This window comes from Cervus canadensis, chromosome 11 (genome assembly GCF_019320065.1).
Source record: "Cervus canadensis isolate Bull #8, Minnesota chromosome 11, ASM1932006v1, whole genome shotgun sequence".
Taxonomy (NCBI): domain Eukaryota; kingdom Metazoa; phylum Chordata; class Mammalia; order Artiodactyla; family Cervidae; genus Cervus; species Cervus canadensis.
The window spans coordinates 22200267-22205725 of record NC_057396.1 but is presented as its reverse complement, the minus strand read 5'-3'; positions in this window follow the sequence as shown (position 1 = coordinate 22205725).

Sequence of the window (5459 nt, the reverse complement as noted above, 5' to 3'; positions counted from 1 at the left end):
ATGCTCAGTTGCTTCAGTCGCGTCTGACTCTTTGTGACGCTATAGGCTTTAGCCCACCAGGCTCCTCTGTCCATGGGATTCTCCAGGCAAAATTACTGAAGTAGGTTGCCATTTCCTCCTCCAGGGGATCTTTCTGACCCAGGGATCAAACCTGCGTCTCCTGCACTGCACGCGAATTCTTTACCCACTAAATCACCTGTGTCTTGGTTTTAAATACAAAATTTAATCGTGTGACTACCTGGATACCCGAGACCAAGAAGCTTTCTACTAAAGTCTACAAATAAGAAATGTTGGAGAGACTGTGGAGTTAGGGAGCCCTCTTATACTATTGGTGGGAATGTAAGTTGGTGTGGCCACTATGGAAAACAATCAAGGAGTTGGCTCAAAAAACTAAAAATAGAGTTGCCATACGATTTGGCAATCCCACTCCTGGGCACATACCCAGATAAAGTCATAATTTTAAAAGATACATGCACCTCAATGTTCATAGCAGCACTATTTACAATAGCCAAGACACATGTGTAAATGTATACACACACACACACACATACATACACAGCACAATGGGATATTACTCAGTCATAAAAAAGAACAAAATAATGTCATTTGCAGCAATATGGATGGACATAGAAATTATCATACTGAGCAAAGTAAGTCAGAAAGAGAAAGACAAATACCATATGATATCATTTATATGAGAGATATAAAATATGACACAAATGAACTTATCTACAAAGCAGAAACAGACTCACAGACATAGAAAACAGAGCTGTGGTTGATTGGGTGGGGGATGAGGGGCATAGAGGAAAGGATTGGGAGTTGGAATTAGCAGATGCAAACTATTAAAATTAGGATGGAAAAACAACAAAGTCCTACTATATAGCACAGGGAGCTATATTCAATACCCTGTGATAAACCATAACGAAAAAGAATATATAACTGAATCATCTTGCTAGACAGCACAAATTAACACAACACTGTAAATCAACTATACTTCAATAACATTTTTTTTTTAAAAAAGAAATCTTTTACTATATGAGGCCTCATCACATGCTCTGTGAGGTCCTGACCACAAGATCAACAGTGACTCTGAAGAGGGGTAGATTTTTACATAAGGCAAGCAAGCCTTCAGGCTAATGTGCAATGACACATTTCCCTATACTAACCACTCCAGTCATCCTAACGAATAGGGAGCACTGCACTCTCAGTGTCCACATACCTACTACCATCTTTGACCTCCAAAGGCCACGGTTCTATCAGTAACTGTCTCCACACAGGTCCTGTGGGCCCAGAAATGGGTGGCTCCCTGCAGCATGCCTGGTTGGCTCCCTTAAATCTCACCCTTTATTAAACTATCATGGATCACCAAGTTTGCACCTGCCATGTTTTCTCCTGGGCTCTTGATGGAACCAGAGGATACTCCATGGGCAAATTTACCAAAAGGGTGTCCACAAAATGGAAAGAAGATAATGTGGTTAGGGGTTAGACAAGGAGGAAGGGGATGAAAGCTGAAGAGAGAAGGTGGCCAGTGCCAGCCATATCACAAAGAATCTGCTAAAAGAGGTTTTTATGTATTTATTATTTTTGGCTACACAGCGTCTTCACTGCTGCATGCAGGCTTTCTCTAGTTGCAGCGAGCAGGGGCTACTCTTCACTGCAGTGTGAGGCTTCTCACTGTGGTGGCTTCTCTTTTTGCGGGGTACAGGCCTGAGGCACACAGGCTTCAGTAATTGTGGCTTGTGGGTTCTACAACACAGGCTCAGTACTCATGATGCTTGGGCTTAGTTGCTCCATGGCATGTGGAATCTTCCTGGACCAGGGATCAAACCCCTGTCCCCTTCCATGGACAGGCAGATTCTTAACCACTGGACCACAGGGAAGCCCTAAGATGGATTTTATCTTAAGTAAAATGGGAAGCTATCAAGGTGTTCCATGCAAGAAGACACTTGTCTTTTTTATCAATCTGTATTTTATCATTGACTATGCTAAAGCCTTTGAGTGTGTGGATCACAACAAACTGTGGAAAATTCTTAAAGAGATGGGAATACCAGACCACCTGACATGCCTTCTGAGAAACCTGTATGCAGGTCAACAAGCAACAGTTAGAACCAGACGTGGAACAATGGACTGGTTCAAAATTGGGAAAGGAGTTCATAAAGGTTGTATGTTGTCACCCTGTTTATTTAACTTATGTGCAAAGTACATCATATGAAATGCTGGACTGGATGAAGCACAAGTTGGAATCAAGATTGCCAGAAGAAATATCAATAACCTTAGATATGCAGATGATACCACCCTAATGACAGAAAGTGAAGAGGAAATAAAGCCTCTTGATGAAGGTGAAAGAAGAGAGTAAAAATGCTAGCTTAAAACTCACCATTAAAAAAGTAAGATAAAAAAAAAAACAAAACTAAGATCATAGCATCCAGTCCCATCACTTCATGGCAAATAGATGGGGAAACAATGGAAACAGTGGCAGACCTTATCTTCTTGGGTTCCAAAATCACTGTGGACAGTGAGTGCAGCCATGAAATTAAAAGACACTTGTTCCTTGGAAGAAAGCTATGACCAACCTAGACAGCATATTAAAAAGCAGAGACATCATTTTGCCAACAAAGGTTCACATAGTTCAAAGCTATGGTTTTTCCAGAGGTCATGTATGCATGTGAGAGCTGGACCATAAGGAAGGCTGAGGGCCAGAGAATTTATGCTTTCAAACTGTGTTGCTGGAAAAGACCCGTGAGTCCCTTGAACAGAAAGGAGATCAAACCAGTCAATCCTAAAGGAAATGAACTCTGAATATTCATGGGAAAGACTGATGCTGAAGCTGAAGTTCCAATATTTTGGCCACCTGATGCAAACAGCCAACTTATTGGAAAAGACCCTGATGCTAGAAAAGACCCTGATGCTGAGAAAGATTGAGGGCAGGAGGAGAAGGAAATGACAGAGGATGAGATAGTTGGGTGGCATCACCGACTCAATGGACATGAGTTTGAGCAAACTCTGGGACATAGTGAAGGACAGGGAAGCCTGGCGTGCTGTAGTCCATGGGTTCGCAAAGAGTTGGACACAACTGAGCAACTGAACAATGAAAAAGCTTATTAAACTATGCATATGCACTGTCCAAAACATCAGATTGAGCTCACTACAGTATCAAGCATACCAAAATCCAGAAATTTCTATGACATTCCCCACCACCCCCAGAAACAATCACTCCAAATTTTTTAACTGTTTTAAACTCTACTTACCACCATATTTTAAAAATACTATGCTTGTGCATTTTCAGAACAAACAAGGGATCTATTTTTCTCAGGTAGAAGAAGCCCAGAGGCAAAGCCAGGCTATCACATGACCCAGTATGCCAGCAAAGACCCATCTGAGATCTTTCTGCTCTGCCTTCCCTCATTAGCATGTGACTATCTCTCTCATCCTTGTCACCTCAGTGTCTCAAGATGGATGCTGCATCTCCAGCAACTCAACTGTATTCCAGACAAGAAAAAAAGGGCAAAGAACACATTTCGGCTGCATCTGCCACCCTATGACTTCTAATCGTGTATCACTGGCCAGAATGGTATAAAATGGCCACTCTTACTGACAAGAAAGGTAAGGTAATAAAATTTTTTTGCTAAGCATGTTGCTATCCTATGTTTTGTTAGGAAGGAAAGGAGAAGAAAGGGCCCCAGTAGGTCTCTAGCAGTGTTTGCAGCACTGCTATGCCTCGCTTTTTCCATTTTGGCATTTTATACTAATTCCTTGAGTTGGCTGTAAAAGATTTTGTTCTCTTACATCACAGCTCATTCTTTACTATCTTGTCTAACTACACACAAGGGCATTTTAAGTTAACTTGGTAGTGCTTGGTATGGCTAATTAAATTCTGCTATCTGCTCAGCCAAGTAGTACACCTTCCCTTCCTCCTTAAAAAAAAGAAAGAAAGAAAGAAAGAAAACAATTCTTTTTGGTTTAGCTGAAATTTCATTTGTTTAGTTTTCTAGGTATTTATCTTTAATTCGTCCACATCCTCCATAATAACTGTCAAAGTTCTTCCATTCTTATTTTCAAAACACTGACAGAAGCAAATAAGGTTTCAAGTCCATCTTTATCCCTGCAGAATTCTTGCACAGAGCCCATTGTCCATGTACTCTGGTCAGAAATGACTTTTCCACCTGCTGTACGGGGAAGAAAATGACCTAGGAAGCTCCTCACCACTTCCTGTACTGCATCTTCTGTCTCCTGAATTTACTGCTCATTTGGCTCTAGCCTATCTTTCAAAAACTTTCTTGGAAAAGAAAAAGAAAATTTAAGTTTTACTTCCTGCATATCTAAAATAGCTTTCTTCTACCTTGGCATTAGTTGGATAGTTTGGCTGGATTTAGAATTCTGAGCTAACACTGATTCTCCTTTAGAATTTTAAAGTCCATTATTTTCCCATTTTCTCTAACTACAGAGTTTGGTGCCATTGTGATTCATAACATTTGCTGTGTCATCTGTTTCTCTCTTCTCATCCCTTTTCTTCAAATCATCTCTATACCCTGGTGTTATGATTATTCGATTTTAGGTGGGTAGGAGTAGGGAATTTTTTTCATTTATTGTGTCAGACACACCCTGGATCTTTTCAAATTGGAGACAAGTGCTCTTTAATTTCAGAAATATTGTATTTCCCTGCTATTTTCTTTATATTCCTTCTAAAATTCCTAGTAGCCTAATATTACATCTCAAGGATTTATGTTCTAAACTTCTTAAATTTTCTATTTTATGCCACTATATCTGTTGCCATATTTTTTGCAAGATTTTCCTGATTTTATCTTTTGGCACACCTATTGTTGATTTTTCCTTCAGTCATATTTTCTTTTTCCTTTTAGAGTTCCTAATTGTTCTCTCTGGAGATGAGTTTTCACAGCATCCCATTGTTTCCTGGGTGCCATGTTTTCTCTTATATGATGGAAACATTCAGATTATTATTATGTGATAATTTTTTTTCAAGTTTAATTCATTCTTTACACTGTCTCTGTTTATTCTGCGTTTCTCTTACCTGTGCAATTATTCAGTCTCTCTTTCAAGTAGGGAGTATTCATCACATGCCTGACATTCTTAGATGTCTGATCATATCTTTTCTTCGTGCACTTTAAAAACCGACATGGATGCTCGAGATGCATGGACGGGGCTGGTCAACAAGGCAATCTCACTGTGCAGCGATAAGGTAGCAAACAGGCCGATTCAATGAAATACACACACAGACAAATACCAGTATCTGAAAGTTTTTCTCTTGGCCTGTTCAGTTTCTCAAGAGAAAAACATTCTCTAATCTCTGAGGGATCCAGCTCCTGTCCAAAATCCTACGTGTGATCTTTCAGGCCCAACCATAGGTAATTACAAAGACTTTATCTAACAGGTCTCACGGGGAAAGCTACCCTCCTTCCCACACCAGACTTGATGCACAGCCCGTGTTTTGCAGTTTCTGG